This window comes from Salvelinus namaycush, chromosome 38 (genome assembly GCF_016432855.1).
Source record: "Salvelinus namaycush isolate Seneca chromosome 38, SaNama_1.0, whole genome shotgun sequence".
Taxonomy (NCBI): domain Eukaryota; kingdom Metazoa; phylum Chordata; class Actinopteri; order Salmoniformes; family Salmonidae; genus Salvelinus; species Salvelinus namaycush.
Genome location: NC_052344.1, coordinates 7,618,163 through 7,637,609, shown reverse-complemented (window position 1 = coordinate 7,637,609; position 19,447 = coordinate 7,618,163). Strand labels below are relative to the sequence as shown.

Sequence of the window (19,447 nt, the reverse complement as noted above, 5' to 3'; positions counted from 1 at the left end):
AAAGTGTTAAGTAAAAAATAGAAAATAAAAGTAACAAATAATTAAACAGCAGCAGTAAAATAACAAGCAAGGCTATATACAGAGTCAACGTGGAGGCTATATACAGGGGGTACCGGTACAGAGTCAATGTGGAGGCTATATACAGGGGGTACCGGTACAGAGTCAATGTGGAGGCTATATACAGGGGGTACCGGTACAGAGTCAATGTGCGAGGGCACCGGTTAGTTGAGGTAACTGAGGTAATATGTATACTACTGGTCAAAAGTTTTAGAACACCTACTCATTCAAGGGTTTTCTTTATTTGTACTATTTTCTACATTGTAGAATAATAGTGAAGACATCAAAACTATGAAATAACACATATCAAATCATGTAGTAACCAAAAAAGTGTTAAACAAATCAAAATATATTTTGCATTTGAGATTCTTCAAATAGGCCCCCTTTGGATTGATGACAGCTTGCACACTCTTGGCATTCTCTCAACCAGCTTCACCTGGAATGCTTTTCCAACAGCTTTGAAGGAGTTCCCACATGTGCTGAGCACTTTTTGGCTGCTTTTCTTTCACTCTGGAGTCCGACTCATCCCTTGTGGAGGCCAGGTCATCTGATGTAGCACTCCATCACTCTCCTTCTTGGTCAAATAGCCCTTACACAGCCTGGAGGTGTGTTGGGTCATTGTCCAGTTGAAAAACAAATGATAGTTTCACTAAGCCCAAACCAGATGGGATGGCGTATAGCTGCAGAATGCTGTGGTAGTCATGCTGGTTAAGTGTGCATTGAATTCTAAATAAATAACTGACAGTGTCATCAGCAAAGTACCCCCACACCATAGCACCTCCATGCTTTACGGTGGGAAACACACATGCAGAGATCATCCGTTCACCCACACCACGTCTCACAAAGACACAGCGATTGGAACAAAACATCTCAAATTTGGACTTCAGACCAAAGGACAGATTTCCACCAGTCTAATGTTCATTGCTCGTGTTTCTTGGCCAAACCAAGTCAATTATTTTTATTGGTGTCCTTTAGTAGTGGTTTCTTTGCAGCAATTCGACCATGAAGGACTGATTCACAGAGTCTCCTCTAAACAGTTGATGTTGAGATGTGTCTGTTACTTGAACTCTGTGAAGCATTTATTTGGGCTGCAATTTCTGAGGCTGGTAACTCTAATAAACGTATCCTCTGCAGCAGATGTAACTCTGGGTCTTCCATTCCTGTGGCGGTCCTCATGAGACCCAATTTCATCATAGCGTTTGATGGTTTTTGCGACTGCACTTGAAGAAACCTTTAAAGTTATTGAAATTTTCCGTATTGACTGACCTTCATGTCTTAAAATAATGATGGACTGTCGTTTCTTTTTACTTATTTGAGCTGTTCTTGCCATAATATGGACTTGATCTTTTACCAAATAGGGCTATCTTCTGTATACCCCCCCTACCTTGTCACAACAGAACTGATTGGCTCAAACGCTTTAAGGAAATAAATTCCACAAATTCACTTTTAACAAGGCAAACCTGTTAATTGAAATGAATTCCAGGTGACTACTGAAGAACCTCAAATCTCAAATATATTTTGATTTGTTTAACACTTTTTTTGGTTACTACATGATTTGATATGTGTGTTATTATATAGTTTTGATGTCTTCACTATTATTCTACAATGTAGAAAATAGTACAAATAAAGAAAAACCCTTGAATGAGTAGGTGTGTCCAAGCTTTTGACTGGTACAATATATACAGTTGAAGTCGGAAGTTTACATACAGTTAGGTTGGAGTCATTAAAACTCGTTTCTCAACCACTTCACAAATTTCTTGTTAACAAACTATAGTTTTGGCAAGTTGGTTAGGACATCTACTTTGTGCATGACACAAGTAGTTTTTCCAACAATTGTTTACAGAAAGATTATTTCAATTATAATTCACTGTAGCACAATTCCAGTGGGTCAGAAGTTTGCATACACTAAGTTGACTGTGCCTTTAAACTGCTTGGAAAATTCCAGAAAATTATGTCATGGCTTTAGAAGCTTCTGCTAGGCTAATTGACATCATTTGAGTCAATTGGAGGTGTACCTGTGGATGTATTTCAAGGCCTACCTTCAAACTCAGTGCCTCTTTGCTTGACATTATGGGAAAATCAAACGAAATCAGCCAAGACCTCAGAAAAAAAATTGTAGACCTCCACAAGTCTGGTTCTTCCTTGGGAGCAATTTCCTGAAGCTCCCACGTTCATTTGTACAAACAATAGTACTCAAGTATAAACACCATGGGACCACGCAGCCGTCATACCGCTCAGGAAGGAGACGCATTCCGTCTCCTAGAGATTAACGTACTTTGGTGTGAAAAGTGCAAATCAATCCCAGAACAACAGCAAAGGACCTTGTGAAGATGCTGGAGGAAACCGGTACAAAAGTATCTATATCCACAGTAAAACGAGTCCTATATCGACATAACCTGAAAGGCCGCTGAGCAAGGAAGAAGTCACTGCTCCAAAACTGCCATAAGAAAAGCCAGACTACAGTTTGCAACTGCACATGGGGACAAAGAGCGTACTTTTTGGAGAAATGTCCTCTGGTCTGATGAAACAAAAATAGAACTGTTTGGCCATAATGACCTTCATTATGTTTGGAGGAAAAAAGGGGAGGCTTGCAAGCTGAAGAACACCATCCCAACCGTGAAGCACGGGGGTGGCAGCTTCATGTTGTGGGGGTGCTTTGCTGCAGGAGCGACTGGTGCACTTCACAAAATAGATGGCATCATGAGGACGGAAAATTATGTGGGTATATTGAAGCAACATCTCAAGACATCAGTCAGGAAGTTAAAGCTTGGTCGCAAATGGGTCTTCAAATGGACAATGACCCCAAGCATACTTCCAAAGTTGTGGCAAAATGGATTAAGGACAACAAAGTCAAAGGTATTGGAGTGGCCATCACAAAGCCCTGACCTCAATTATATTGAAAATTTGTGGGCAGAACTGAAAAGGCGTGTGCGAGCAAGGAGGCCTACAAACCTGACTCAGTTACACCAGCTCTGTCAGGAGGAATGGGCCAAAATTCACCCAACTTATTGTGGGAAGCTTGTGGAAGGCTACCCAAAACGTTTAACCCAAGTTAAACAATTTAAAGACAATGCTACCAAATACTAATTGGGTGTATATAAACTTTGGACCCACTGGGAATGTGATGAAAAAAATAAAAGCTGAAATAAATCATTCTCTCTACAATTATTCTGACATTTCACATTCTTAAAATAAAGTAGTGATCCTAACTGACCTATGACAGGGAATTCTTACTAGGATTAAATGCCAGGAATTGTGAAAAACTGAGTTTAAATGTATTTGGCTAAGGTGTATGTAAACTTCTGACTTCAACTGTATATATATACACAGTGTGGAGAACAAGTATTTGACACACTGTCGATTTTGCAGGTTTTCCTACTTACAAAGCATGTAGAGGTCTGTAATTTTTTATCATAGGTACACTTCAACTGTGAGAGACGGAATCTAAAACAAAAATCCAGAAAATCACACTGTATGATTTTTAAGTAATTCATTTGCATTTTATTGCATGACATAAGTATTTGATCACCTACCACCTAGTATTCACCTACCACCTAGTATTTGATCATTTTTCATATATTGCTTGAACGCGATGAGCCAAGTAAAGCCCCCCCGGCCAAACCCTCCCCTAACCCAGACGACGCTGGTCCAATTGTGCGCCGCCCTATGGGACTACCAGTCATGGCCGGTTGTGACACAGCTTGGGATTGAAACTAGGTCTGTAGTGACGCCTCAAGCACTGCAATGCAGTGTCTTAGACCGCTGCACCACTTGGGAGGCCCCTCATAAGGTGTATTTTTATCTGTTTTTTTAAATCTAATTCTACTGCTTGCATCAGTTACCTGATGTGGAATAGAGTTCCATGTAGACATGGTTATATGTAGTACTGTGCGCCTCCCATAGTCTGTTCTGGACTTGGGGACTGTGAAGAAACCTCGTGGCATGTCTTGTGGGGTATGTATTCAACATGTCAATACCTCTCACAAATACAAGTAATGATCGCTCCTCCACTTTGAGCCAGGAGAAATTGACGTGCATATTATTGATGTTAGCTCTCTGTGTACATTCAAGGGCCAGCCGTGCTGCCCTGTTCTGAGCCAATTGCAATTTTATTATGTTTGTGGCACCTGACCACACGACTGAATAGTCCAGGTGCGACAAAACTAGGGCCTGTAGGACCTGACTTGTTCATAGTGCTGTTAAGAAGGTAGACCTGCACTTTATTATGGACAGACTTCTCCCAATCTTAGCTACTGTTATATCAATATGTTTTAACCATGACAGTTTACAATTCAGTACACTCCAAGCAGTTTCGTCAACTCAACTTGCTTATTTTCCACATTATTTATTACAAGATTTTGGTGGGGTTTGAGGGTTTAGTGAATGATTTGTCCCAAAAACAATGCTTTTAGTAAAAATATATTTAATCCTAACTTATTCCTTGCCACCCACTCTGAAACTAACTGCAGCTCTTTGTTAAGTGTTGCAGTCATTTCAGTCGTTGTTGTAGCTGACGTGTATAGTGTTGAGTCATCCGCATACATAGACACACTGGCTTTACTCAAAGTCGTTAGTAAAGATTGAAAAATCAGCAGCAGACTACGATCGACAATGTCAAAAGCTGCACTGAAGTCTAACAAAACAACCCCACCAATCTTTTTATCATCAATTTCTCTCAGTCAATCATCAGTCATTTGTGTAAGTGCTGTGCTTGTTGAATGTCCTTCCCTATAAGTGTCCTGAATGTCTGTTGTCAATTTGTTTACTGTAAAATAGCATTGTATCTGGTCAAACACTATTTTTTCAAATTATGAAAGTTTTTTTATTCTGTAAAGTGAGTGTGGAAGAGGTGAAAACAATGACAAGCCACCAGGGTCTGACAACTTGGATGGAAAATGACTGAGGATAATTGCGGACGATATTGCCACTCCTATTTGACATGTTTTCAATTTAAGCCTACTAGAGAGCGTGTGCCCTCAGCCCTGGAGGGAAGCTAAAGTCATTCCGCTACCTAAGAATAATAAAGCCCCCTTTGCTGGCTCAAATAGCTGAACAATTTTTCTATTGTTATTGACTGTACGTTTGTTTATCCCATGTATAACTCTGTGTTGTTTGTGTCACACTGCTTTGCCTTATCTTGGCCAAGTCACAGTTGTAAATGAGAACTTGTTCTCAACTGGCCTACCTAGTTGAGAACTGAATGAGAACTAAAATAAAAAAATAAAAATAAAATTCATTTTGCCTCATCCCTCTCAACCATACAATTTTTCAAATCCTCATCAATCAACAGGGATTAAATCGTTTTTACAGTCATTTTCTTAAATGGGTGCATGCTTATTAGTAACTGAAATAAGCTATTTCATAAATGTGTCAAAGTGCAGCGTTTGGTTGCTCCTCATTACACACCAGAGACCAACAAATATTCTTTACATCAATACCATAGGAATCACTACAAAACTTATTGTATGACCTCTTATACAGTATATTAGGCCCAGCCTTTGGAACATTGATATACCTAGATATGGCTACTCTTTTGTGATCACTACATCTGATGGATTTGGATACTGCTTTCAAGCTAATTTGTGCAGCGTTAGTAAAGATGTGATCAATACATGTTGATGATTTCATTCCTGTGCTGTTTGTAACTACCCTGGTAGGTTGACCTACCCTGGTAGATGCCTGCACTGGTTACAGTTTGAAACTTTTTCCTGAGTGGGAAGCGTGATGAAAGGCAGTCAATATTTAAAATCACCCAGAAAATATACCTCTGTTGATATCACATACATTATCAAGCATTTCACACACGGTATCCAGATACAGACTGCTAGCACTTGGTTGTCTATAGCAGCTTCCCACCAGAATGAGCGTTAGGTGAGGCAGATGAACCTGTAGCCCTATTACTTCAACAGTATTTAACATGAGATCCTCTTTAATCTTTACAGGAATGTGGTTCTGAATATAAACAGCAACACCTCCACCATTGGCATTTCTGTCTTTTCTGTAAATGTTATAACCGTGTATTGCTACCACTGTATCATCAAAGGTATTATCTAAATGAGTTTCAGCGATAGTCCAAATATGAATGTCATCTGCTACCAGCAAATTATTGATTTCAGGAACTTGTTTCTTAAGTTACATACGTTAACGTGGGCAATTTTGAGCACTTTTCTTCTGGGATGCTTACTTGTTTTCATTGCTTCACTGGGAAGCTTAGCAGCAGTAGATGTGCTCATGTTCTTTATGTTAGTGCAGGGTGAGCTGCACACAGTCGACTTCCTCCTAGGGCACACCGCCTCAGTGCTAACAGTATAAATCTGGTTCATAGGCCCATGATTACCGCATACAATAGCTGTAGGATCAGCAGATGCATTCAGGGCAGTTAGAGGGACATAAATTAGGTTATTTAGATTGTGTCTACCAAACGCTGGTATAATTTACATTTGCTGAAGCATTATGACAACTCATTGACACAATTGTAGGGATTAACTGAGCTGGGCTTGGGTCATTGATAAGGCATTGTCTCAACGCAGCCTTATAATGCTGTGAAAGGATCATGAAACCCAAATGATTTGGGTGGATCCCATCCTCCTTATAAAATGTGTTTTGTTTTCAAAAGGTATAGAAATTGTCAACAAAAGTTACCCCCATTGAGCTGCAATAATCACATAGCCAGTTGTGAAGAGAAAGAAGCCTGCTAAAGTGTTCAATGCCACGATTCAGAGAGGGCACAGGGCCAGATATGATTGTCTAGCAGAGAGTCAATCAGCTCTTTAAAATCCAGTTTCAATCCTTCAGAGCTGCCCTTCATAATGTCATTAAAACCCACATGGACGACGATACAATCGATTTCCATGTCCTGACGTAGTACATTCGGGAGCAGCTTAGTAATGTAATTTACTAGAGCTCCGGGACAGGACATTATTTTTGCACCAGGTACGCAAAGTTCTTACCATAGAGCTGTCCAAAATCACAGCAGGCGAGAAGGACGAGGAAATCAACCCACTTCCACGCTTCACAGGATTTGGAGAACCCTTTCTGGACAGGCGAGAGGCAGGATAACTTGAGCCCGTTGCTCCCGGCGCCTGGTGCAGGCCTCCGACAGATGGAGAAGCCCCACTCGATCCAGTTTCTGACATAGGCTGGCGACCTGCGTGATCAAGGAAGCCACCTCAAGCCTAAAATCCTCGGCAAGCAAACAATTACCGCACTGGAACGCTGAGTTATCCAGTTTGTCCCGAAACAAAGCGCAGTAGACACAGCTCCTACATATGTGAAGAGCTGGAAGATGGAGGGCTCCTAGGCCTGTAGGGTTTACTTCTAATCCACTATATAATCAAGAGTGAGAGCCAGGGTGGAGAGATTGTCTCTACACATGTTTTATTTCTTAATGTTCAGGTCAACACTACCTTTTGAAGACTACATTCGTAGGCAGGAGGAACCACTCAGACACTGTGTGTTTGTGTCCCAAATGACACCCTATTCCCTATATATTACTGCACTACTTTTGACCAGAGCCCTATGGGTCACTAACCCAGCCACTAGCCTCCTCAGTAACCCTCCTCATCCGACTAGCCAAGCAGCCCACTTGATGATGACCATCAGGGAAATTCTGAATGAACACTGACGACAATGGGCTGAGAGAGACATTCTCTGACCGATCTGTACTATTCTACCCCCCTCTATTCTCCTGTTCTCTTCTCCTCCTCCCCTCTCATCTCCTCTCCTTGCGCCCACTGACACACAGGGCTGCCACTTAGCCACAGAACAGGGTTTGACTGATGGACAATTGGTTGTTGTGGAGACCTACCAGCTGCTCAGACTTGACGCAGAAGAGCTGGACGGTCTTGGCAGCGTTCTTGACCACCGCCAGAGTCAGACTGGTGTCTGCCGACGCCACGTTCAGCTCACTGTGGAGGACACACACATAATAATATAACATGTAGGACATCGGGAAGAACAGGATCAGCAAAAAAAAGTGAAATGAACAACATGTTCTGAGAATGTTGCCTGAGTGGAGAACAGTGTTTGTGTAGGTGTGTACCTGGTGATGGTCTTGATGATGCTGTCCAGTTCGTCGTGGGAGGGGGGGTTACGTCACCCCATGGGGAACACCAGGTTGATGGGTTCAAACAGACGAGACAGAGACTTGGAGAGGTACGCTGCCTCGTAGGGCTGCAGAGTCCTTCAAAGCCTTCTCTGGACTACACACACACACACACACATACACGTACGTTATTTGTCTCATGAATGTGTTTACATACAATATACATTGATTGTTAATTATTTTCCTGGTTTAAACAAAGTTCTACATTTGGGAACATGCCTAGAGGCCAGATTCTCTGTCTATTTACACATCTCACACACGCTGATCTAGACCCACAGCGAGCGCACAGTGGACTCGTCTGTGCCGCTGGAGCGAGATAAAGACATCAGCAGTGACAGGCTCTGGCAGGCCTACCCTCTCTTCCGACTCTCTCTCTCCCTTGCTCTCTCTCTTTTCTCTCACACTGATGAAATGGGGAAGAGGTAGAGAAACCCAAGCAAACAGCAGCCTGTAGGGGCGTCAAGGGACAAGGTTGGATATGGGGTTGCGCATGCTTGTGCACACACGCACGCACACACACACACTGCTGTATGCACTTCTCCAGCAGCACTCCAATCTTTGGTTCATCTGGCCAGTCATTTATGCACCATAATTCACCAGACAGGGCGCCTATTGATTAATGGTGCTCTCTCGTTAACTGAACGGTAGCTAAATGAGAATAATGACAATGACGACGAGTGATTTTCACACACGAGCAAATGTGCATTCAATGTTTGTTCTCCATCTCATCACCCTCTCCCTCTCCTCTGACTTATCCCTCAGTGTCAACCAGCCGATTCATCCATCTCTTCCCACCCGTCACTTCTCCGTCTGGGCTTTTTCACACTACCTCCTTCCATCCTCCTCCCTCACTTTATCCGTCTGTGCAGTTCTCTATCAGCTTGTTAGTGTACCTACTGTCCTTTCTTCACACACACACACCTCTCTCTTCCCTCCCTCCCTCCATCCACTCTCCATCCCTTCAGCCCCCCCTCTCTTCAGTGCCCTACCACAGCAACAGACACCTTGAGTAACAGAGGTCATTTGGCCCACAGCAGTGCCCGTAATTACAAGGTTAAACACTGAGAGACAACACAAAACACACCGGCTGACAGCTCTACATCAGAGAGCAAACAGAGAGATGGAGAGAGGGACCCAAGAGAAAAGAGAGTACTAGAGAGAGGGAGAGAAAGAGAATTAATGGAGTCAGGGAGATAACCTGGGTCTGCTCTCATGTACTCTTGGTTAATCAACACTGACTCAGCTTGACTGAGTGCCAGAGGGAAAACCAGCGGGGCCAGGCGCTGTAGCCTGAGTACCCAGGGACAGGATCTCCTACTGGGAAACAGGGAGCAGCAAGGGCCCCTGGCTGGGCCTGGAGCTCCACACCTTTGGGTTAATGTGTGACTCATATCAGGCTCCAGCAGTTATAGACAGATGCTATAGTGTACAGAAGCCATTTCCACCTGTCTGGTCACATAGCCATCACACTGCAATTTAAACACTCAGGTTGTTGCATCTGTCACAAATATAGTTGCTTACCCAGACATCTACAGGCAGGATAGGGATATGTCAGGCTTGAAGTTCACCCAGTAGAGAGGGTCTCGGTCCCAAATGGCACCCTATTCTAAAAATCTTGGTTGACGGAGTCGTCCGTTCTTTTGACCAATCGATTGCTCAAAATGTTTAAACGTGTATTTTTCCACATATAAAATCAAATCAAATCAAATGTTATTAGTCACATGCGCCAAATCAAACAGGTGTAGACCTTACCGTGCTTACTTACAAGCCCTTAACCAACAATGCAGTTAAGAAAACATTTACTAAATAAACTAGAGCAAAAGAATAACACAATAAAATAACAATAACGAGGCTACATACAGGGGCTACCGGTACCAAGTCAATGTGCGGGAGTACAGGTTAGTTGAGGTCATTTGTACATGTAGGCAGGATAGATAATAAACAGCAGCAGTGTAAAAACAAAGGGGGGCTCAATGCAAATAGTCCGGGTGGCCATTTTATTAAACAGCAGTCTTATGGCTTGGGGGTAGAAGCTGTTAAGGAGCCTTTCGGACCTAGACTTGGTGCTCTGGAGAACAGTCTATGACTTGAGTGACTGGAGTCTGTGATCATTTTTTGGGCCTTCCTCTGACACCGCCTAGTACAGTATATAGGTCCTGAATGGCAGGAAGCTTGGCCCCAGTGATGTACTGGGCCGTACTCACTACCGTCACTACCGTCTGCCTTACGGTCGGATGCCGAGCAGTTGCCATACCAGGTGGTGATGCAACCGGTCAGGATGCTCTCGAAGCTGCAGAACTTTTTGAGGATCTGGGGACCCATGCCAAATCTTTTCAGTCTCCTGAAGGGGAAAAGGTGTTGTCATGCCCTCTTCACGACTGTCTTGTGGTTGGACCATTCTAGTTTGTTGGTGATGTGGACACAAAGGAACATGAAACTATCGACCCGCTCCACTACAGCCTCATCGATGAGAATGGGGGCCTGTTCGGCCCAACTTTTCCTGTAGTCCACGATCATCTCCTTTCTCTTGCTCACGTTGAGGGAGAGGTTGTTGTCTCTGACCCCATCCCTATAGGCTTTCTCATCGTTGTCGGGATTCAGGTCTACCACCGGTGTGTCGTCAGCAAACTTAATGATGGTGTTGGAGTCGTGCTTGGCCACGCAGTCGTGGGTGAACAGGGACTAAGCACGCAGATGTTGTTGCCTACCCTTACCACCTGGGGGCGGCCCGTCAGGAAGTCCAGGATCCAGTTGCAGAGGGAGGTGTTTGGTCCCAGGGTCCTTAGCTTAGTGATGAGTTTGTGGGCACTATGGTGTTGAACACTGAGCTGTAGTCAATGAACAGCATTCTCACATAGGGTGTCTATATTACACCTATGTTTGAATAAAATCAACTATACTAAAATCAGGATACTTAGCCAGATGCTTTAAGCACTGCAATTAAAAATCAAGACACACAAATTACTAAAGAGGGAACAAGAGATCAATATAGCCTAACGAGAAGAAAAATACCTGTTCCCCGGCCCTCTTCCTCCCCCTGCCAGCTGACGTTCGCAGATTCTGCCATTAGGTTCCTGAAGTTGCCGGTAATAGGCGACACACCAGCGGTCGGCAACCTTTTCCACTTGGAGTGCCAAGTTATCGTACCATTTCTACTGATCCGTGTGCCAGTTATGATTATCATATGCACATTTTCGTGGGTTACATTTCATTTCTGATAAAGTCTTCGTATCTCAAAATCAATGTCAAGTGGTTCATCAAAATGATATCTAAATGAAAATGATACAAATCCAAAAGTAACTTCTATTGCCAATATGTGAAAATAGCCTACCATATAAAAACATTGCAGCCTGCAGGTAGACCACATCCTGATAAAAATAAATATCCTATTAATCACATTGGCTATGCATGGCCTGTCTGCAAGGAACTTGAAACATTGTATCAACTATTAACTTGGATCCAGCCTGAAGCTCACACTAGCAAACTTGCAACGTTGCATAAAGTATGTGAACTCTTGAGATACAGCTGTAGGATATTTGCACAACGGATAAGAAGTAATCAGGTAGGTATTTTTTATGACATTTCCCCCGGATCCACCAGCACATGACATTTTTTCCCCTTCCATGCGGAGTGTTTATCGAAAGAGAGAGAGCTGGAAATATTTTTCCAATAGGCTACGTTGAGGAACTGTTGTCATTCTCAATGGACGTAAAAACACACTTTGTTTACTTGCTTTTTGAGTCGAAGAAAAAAAAATATTTGAGAAGCTCCACAGTGATGATGAGTTAAGACAATCATAAATAGTATCACATTCACAAATGGGTACATTTATAAGCCTACATTTGCACGCAGGCCAGGTAGCCTAGTTCTATGCGTAATCTGGTGTGTGTCCTTACTCAAGATTGACAAGAGCACTCCAAACAAAAAACAATTAATAACTTGTAAATGGAATGAAATAAACCCAAACTTTTCTTCACAAGTGTAGCCTAGGTTGTTCACTCCTACAATGACAACGGTAAAACTGCAATATTAAGAATATTTTGAATCCATCAACAGAAATGACCGTAACAAAACAAACATTGTAGATTAGAAATGATAGGAATTAGCGGTAAATGTACTCCTGGTGATACTGGTGTGCCATCCACGCAGCCTCTGCAATGGATTAGTCCACTCAGACAGGCGTCTCGTGTGCCATACATGCCACTGTTCGACCCCCCCCCCAAAAAAATCTCGGGCCGACACCCTATCGACCAGTTGACTAAATTAGGTCAGCCCTACCCTATTCCCTATTTAGTGCACTACTTTTGACCAGGGCGATGGGAGGGTGAGTCTGGTCTAGCAGGATTCTATAAAACTCTGATGTTGACGTTCCTTTATCAATCGTTTTCTTCAACTGTCCTTCAATCGTTCTCTGTTCTCTCCTCTACAAAGCCCTGTCTCTCCTCAGAGAGGTGCTATATAGCTTTCTCTGGTCAGATAGCTACTGTCCTCCATGTATGCACTCAGACTTCTTATACACTCACACTGGAGGCCTTTGAAAAAGCTTTATCTCTCTCCCTTCTTTCACTATTTCTGGCACTCCTCCCACACACACACACACTCTCCTCCGAGCACTCTAAAATATAACAGGTTTAATGGACGTTTACTTTCTGCTCCATCCATGCATACTAATCAGTGTGCTGGCTGTGACCGGTTCTGTGGCCTGTTTTAATTGCTAGTGGTCTCCCGTGTTTAAACTCTCCTACAGCTTTAGTACTGATGGAGCAGAATATAAAGAGACTTTACATTCTGAGATTCACCACGCATCACGGAATGTGTGTGTGTGTATGAGAATCTTCATACTGAAATTATTTCTGTCAATCACAGCAAGCTGGGTACAATCCCACACTGGTTAGTTGAGGTAAGGCTGTGTGTGTGTGTGTGTGTGTGTGTGTGTGTGTGTGTGTGTGTGTGTGTGTGTGTGTGTGTGTGTGTGTGTGTGTGTGTGTGTGTGAGAGAGACTCATTCGATCACTGTGAGTAGGATGTGAAGACGCAGACTGCATACTGTAACAAGTTAGCTGAGAGATATGGAGAGAGGGGGATAAAAAAAAAGAGAGAGAAAGAAGGAGAAAGGAGCGAGAGAGTAGTCTAGTCTCTAATGTTTCGGGAAGATTACATACACTTTAGCCAAATACATTTAAACTACATTTAATCCTAGTAACAATTCCCTGTCTTAGGTCAGTTAGGATCACCACTTTATTTTAAGAATATGAAATGTCAGAATACTAGTAGAGAGAATTATTTCTTTCAGCTTTTATTTCTTTCATCACATTCCCAGTGGGTCAGAAGTTTACATACACCCAATTAGTATTTGTCTTTAAATTGTTTAACTTGGGTCAAACGTTTTGGGTAGCCTTCCACAAGCTTCCCACAATAAGTTGAGTGAATTTTGGCCCATTCCTCCTGACAGAGCTGGTGTAACTGAGTCAGGTTTGTAGGCCTCCTTGCTCGCAAACGCTTTTTCAGATCTGCCCACAAATTTTCTAGAGGATTGAGGTCGGGGCTTTGTGGTGGCCACTCCAATACCTTGACTTTGTTGTCCTTAAGCCATTTTGCCACAACTTTGGAAGTATGCTTGGGGTCACTGTCCATTTGGAAGACCAATTTGCAACCAAGCTTTAACTTCCTGACTGATGTCTTGAGATGTTGCTTCAATATATCCACATAATTTTCCATCCTCATGATGCCATCTATTTTGTGAAGTGCACCAGTCGCTCCTGCAGCAAAGCACCCCCACAACATGATGCTGCCACCCCCGTGCTTCACGGTTGGGATGGTGTTCTTCAGCTTGCAAGCCTCCCCCTTTTTCCTCGAAACATAACGAAGGTCATTATGGTCAAACAGTTCTATTTGTGTTTCATCAGACCAGAGGACATTTCTCCAAAAAGTACGCTCTTTGTCTCCATGTGCAGTTGCAAACCAGTCTGGCTTTTTTTATGGCGGTTGTGGAGCAGTGGCTTCTTCCTTGCTGAGCAGCCTTTCAGGTTATGTCGATATAGATACTTTTGTACCCGTTTCATCCAGCATCTTCACAAAGTCCTTTGCTGTTGTTCTGGGATTGATTTGCACTTTTCGCACCAAAGTACGTTAATCTCTATGAGACAGAACGCGTCTCCTTCCTGAGCGGTATGACGGCTGCATGGTCCCATGGTGTTTATACTTGCGTACTATTGTTTGTACAGATGAACATGGTACGTTCAGGTGTTTGGAAATTGCTCCCAAGGATGAACCAGACTTGTGGAGGTCTCCAATTGTTTTTCTGAGGTCTTGGCTGATTTCGTTTGATTTTCCCATGACATCAAGCAAAGAGGCACTGAGTTTGAAGGTAGGCCTTGAAATACATCCACAGGTACACCTCCAATTGACTCAAATGATGTCAATTAGCCTATCAGAAGCTTCTAAAGCCATGACATCATTTTCTGGATTGTCCAAGCTGTTTAAAGGCACAGTCAACTTAGTGTATGTAAACTTCTGACCCACTGGAATTGAATTATAATTCAAATAATCTGTCTGTAAACCATTGTTGGAAAAATGACTTGTGTCATGCACAAAGTAGATGTCCTAACCGACTTGCCAAAACTATAGTTTGTTAACAAGACATTTGTGGAGTGGTTGAAAAACGAGTTTTAATGACGCCAACCTAAGTGTATGTAAACTTCCGACTTCAACTGTATGTTCACTTCAGACTCACTTGTAGTCGTGTTTGGCATGTGTGAAGAGGTCCTGGTTGTCTGTCTCTGTGGTGGGCAGGTCCATGGCTATGTCCAGCCCTGCGCTGCTCGAAATCACCCCCTGGATGCTGGAGCTGTACTGCAGCAGCCGACGCCACAGGTCGTTATAAAGACGGAGAAGCTTAGGGTACTCTCCCTCTAATGCCTGCTTGAGGAAGGATGAGGCTGGAGAGAGAAAGAGACGGCGAGAGAGAGAGAGGGGGGGTGAGAAGGAGGTCACAAAAAGAGAAGGATGAGAAGGAGGACGAGCAGGAGAGTGGAGCTGTAAAATGTCACCTTCAGTGTTTTAATGACTGCAAAGGTAAACATCTGCTTTGATGCACACGAACAGTCTTTCTGCTCCCGTGAACTAGAAACATCACATTATCCCTGATTACCAGACTAGAGCATGGATGAAGGGATGAGACCGAAACAGAAAGACTATCCTGATTAAAAGAACAGAAAATAAACGGTGACATTTTCTCGCTCATTATTATGTTAATTCCCTGACTTTGCGAGTGATTAGTTGCTCGTTAAGGGATGATATGCAGATTGTTTTAATGTAGATTGATTTGGTGAATGCATAATATAGCGTTTTATAATGATTCATACAGGTTTGAACTGAAGTACTTTCAGGCTCTAATGAGGTCTGGAGGGAGCAGCGCAGGCAGGAGGAGAAAGGATAATGTGCATAGATAGCATTCATATACACTACTCTAATTCATATTCTCGTATACAGGAGGAGACAGGATAATGTGCATAGATAGCATTCATATACACTACTCTAATTCATATTCTCGTATACAGGAGGAGACAGGATAATGTGCATAGATAGCATTCATATACACTACTCTAAATCATATTCTCGTATACAGGAGGAGAAAGGATAATGTGCATATAGTATTTGACATTCTGTATATTTATTCTAATTCTCATATGCTAATAGAACCATAGGTTACTTCACCATAAGAGAAAGACTAAGACAAAAATATTTGAAGGGGTGGGGGGCACTGGCACAGAGACAGAGATAGACGGAGGAAGGATAGAGAGAGAGTGAGCCAGGGAGACAAAGGCAGAGAAAGAGGGAGGAAAGAGAGATACTGGGCCTGTGCGGATGAACTCCGTATTGACCAGTGAGAGTGAATGAGGAGCATCATTAACAGGTGATAACACTGTACTGTGTTAGAGCAGGGATCAATAGACACTGATTCCTCCAAGGCAGGCTGCTGTGGGCTTTACGACATGGTAAAGACACACACAATGATTAGTGCAATGGTGACTGGATCATAGCTCGACTGCTCTCTTTCTTTACCCTGCCAAGGGAGCACTTTGTATAGGTTGTGTTGCACACATTTTCCCTTAGTATCCTTTTCATGTCATCTGCTATCAGTCAATGTTCTCGAGTCTCTCACCACCAGGGCATTAGATACAGAACTCGGCAGGAGAAAAGACAACGGCGTCTATAACGAGATTTTAGAAACAGTTCCATACGCAGTCAAAAGATCCTATAGGTAGGCAGCCCACAGATCGCAGTGTGAAAATAGAGTTAACAGCACCACAGGAGCCAAACACACCTCTCTTTTACTCACCTCTACATCTACTGACATTTATCCCTTCTGCTGAAATGGCACACTTACTGTAAGATAAGGAGGGGGCGGAAACGTTTTTCCACGGTGTGTGTGGATGGATGCTGTTGGGTTGTATCTCCACCTTATATAAGGCCGGTCCCATGGCGGGGTATAAATTACAGAAGGTGAGTGTGTATGTGTTTATAGACCCTGTCCTGTCTGAAAGGGGGGTATATATCATCAGAGAGGTGTAATCATACCCCACAGTGGTTGGGAAGGGACAGGGAGGGGCGTTTAGGGTTTATAGGAGAAGGGAAAAGTGATGGCCCCACTGTCTGTGCTGTACCACTGATACACTCACACAAACGCATGGAAATGCAGGTACAGCATTACTTGCAGGCCACGTGGCAGGAGACGCAGACAGAGAGTAAGCACGCACACACACACACACACTGCTATTAGGGTGCATCAGCGTTACTCTGTGAAACAGACATTACTATGTAGCCTCACCAGCCGTAGCTCTCTGGAACTCCACTGAGAGAGTGTGTGTGACATCACTCCAAAACATGTAGAGGATATCAGGCTGGCCGTCCTGCCGAGAGAGGAGAGAAACAACTGAACAGAGGGTCACACAAGGAGACACACACACACAGGGCTGTGATGAGTGCAGTCTGCACCCCACAGGCAGAAGGGCAGTGTGACTGTCATTAACATCATTATCTACCAGTGTGATCCTGGTAGATAATGCCACACCAGACGCTGCTATCGCCCCACACATTTATCCCACTGCAAATCAGCTAGAACCCCAACCCCCACACACACACACAAGCGCACGCCCACCGTGCTGTGCCTTAACCGTCGCCGTGGACAACAATGACAGCTCATCACCATGGTTACAAGTCATAGCTGGGCGTCTAAGGAGGTTAGTGCATAATGAGTGTCCACTGCTCTGAAGCATGCAGAGCTAGTACACACATGAGATCAGACAAATTCCGTCTCCTTGCTTGACATCCTGATTACAGATTGATGTGTCTTTCGGCTCTGTTTAATAGATCTGTATTTCCTCATGCTGTTTGTCTGTAGAGCTGAGCTAGCCCTACACTCATACTAATGACCTGCTCAGATCTGGTCCTAAGATGACAGGAGGACTAGTGTGTACAGTGGTACAGGAGATGATGATGATGGTGGTGATGATCTTAATGGTGACGATGACGATGGTGATGATCTTAATGATGACGATGGTGATGATCTTAATGGTGATGATGACGGTGTGATGATCTTAATGGTGATGATGATGATGATGGTGGTGATGATGATTTTGATGGTGATGATCTTAATGGTGACAATGATGGTGATGATCTTAATGGTGATGATCTTAATGGTGACGATAATTATGATTTTAATGGTGATGATCTTAATGTGATGATGGTGATGATCTTAATGTGATGATGGTGATGATCTTAACTTCTCTAGGATAGGGGGCAGCATTTTCACGTTTGGATGAAAAGCATACCCAAATTCAACAGCCAGCTACTCATCCCCAGAAGATAAGATATGCATATTGTTAGTAGATTTGAATAGAAAACACTCTGAAGTTTCTAAAACTGTTTGAATCATGTCTGTGAGTATAACAGAACTTATTTAGCAGGCGAAACCCCGAGGACAAACCATTCAGATTTTATTTTTTGAGGTCACTCTCTTTTCAATGGATTTTCATTGGGAATACAGATTTCTAATTGACCTTCTTGCAGTTCCTACCGCTTCCACTGAATGTCAACAGTCTTTATAAATTGGTTGAGGGTTTTTCCTTTGTGTAATGAAGAAGTACGGCCATTTTGAATCAGGGTCACTTGTTGTGTCCTGTTTGTTAGAGGCACATGACCAGAAGGCTAGCTACAGTTTGTTTTAATCCTGTATTGAACACAGATCATCCCGTCTACAATTTTATAGATTATTTACTTTAGAAAATACCTAAAGTTGTATTACAAAAGTAGTTTGAAATGTTTTGGCAAAGTTTACAGGTAACTTTTGAGATATTTTGTAGTCACGTTTCACAAGTTGGAACCGGTGTTTTTATGGATCAAACGCGCCAAATAAATGGACATTTTGGATATATATCGACGGAATTAATCAAACAAAAGGACCGTTTGTGATGTTTATGGGACATATTGGAGTGCCAACAACAGAAGCTCGTCAAAGGTAAGGAATTAATTATATTTTTATTTCTGCGTTTTGTGTCGCGCCTGCAGGGTTGAAATATGATTCTCTCTCTGTTTACTATGGTGCTATCCTCAGATAATAGCATCGTTTGCTTTCGCCGAAAAGCCTATTTGAATTCTGACATGTTGGCTGGATTCACAACCAGTGTAGCTTTAATTTGGTATTTTTCATGTGTGATTTAATGAAAGTTTGATTTTTATAGTAATTTATTGAATATGGCGCTCTGCATTTTCTCTGGCTTTTGGCCAAGTGAGACAGTAGCGTCCCGCCTAAACTCAGATTTTTGGATATAAATATGAACTTTACCGAACAAAACATACATGTATTGTGTAACATGAAGTCCTATGAGTGTCATCTGATGAAGATCATCAAAGGTTAGTGATTAATTTTATCTATATTTTCTGCATTTTGTTACTCCCTTTGGCTGGAAAAATGGCTGTGTTTTTCTGTGGCTATGTAATGACCTAACATAATTGTTTGGTGTGCTTTCGCCGTAAATCCTTTCTGAAATCAGACATGTTGGCTGGATTCACAACAAGTGTAGCTTTAATTTGCTGTCTTTCATGAAAGTTTGATTGTTATAGTAATTTATTTGAATTTTGCGCTCTGCATTTTTACTGGCTTTTGGCCAAATGGGACGTTAGCGTCCCACATATCCCAGAGAAGTTAATGGTGATGATGGTGATGATCTTAATGGTGACGATAATGATGATGATCTTAATGGTGATGATCTTAATGGTGACGATC

General features: G+C 42.7%; 1 pseudogene; it reads right to left on the bottom strand.

Annotated features, from left to right (window-relative positions):
• LOC120031926 overlaps nucleotides 1-19,447 on the bottom strand; it is a 100,321-nt pseudogene that overhangs the window by 13,184 nt on the left and 67,690 nt on the right.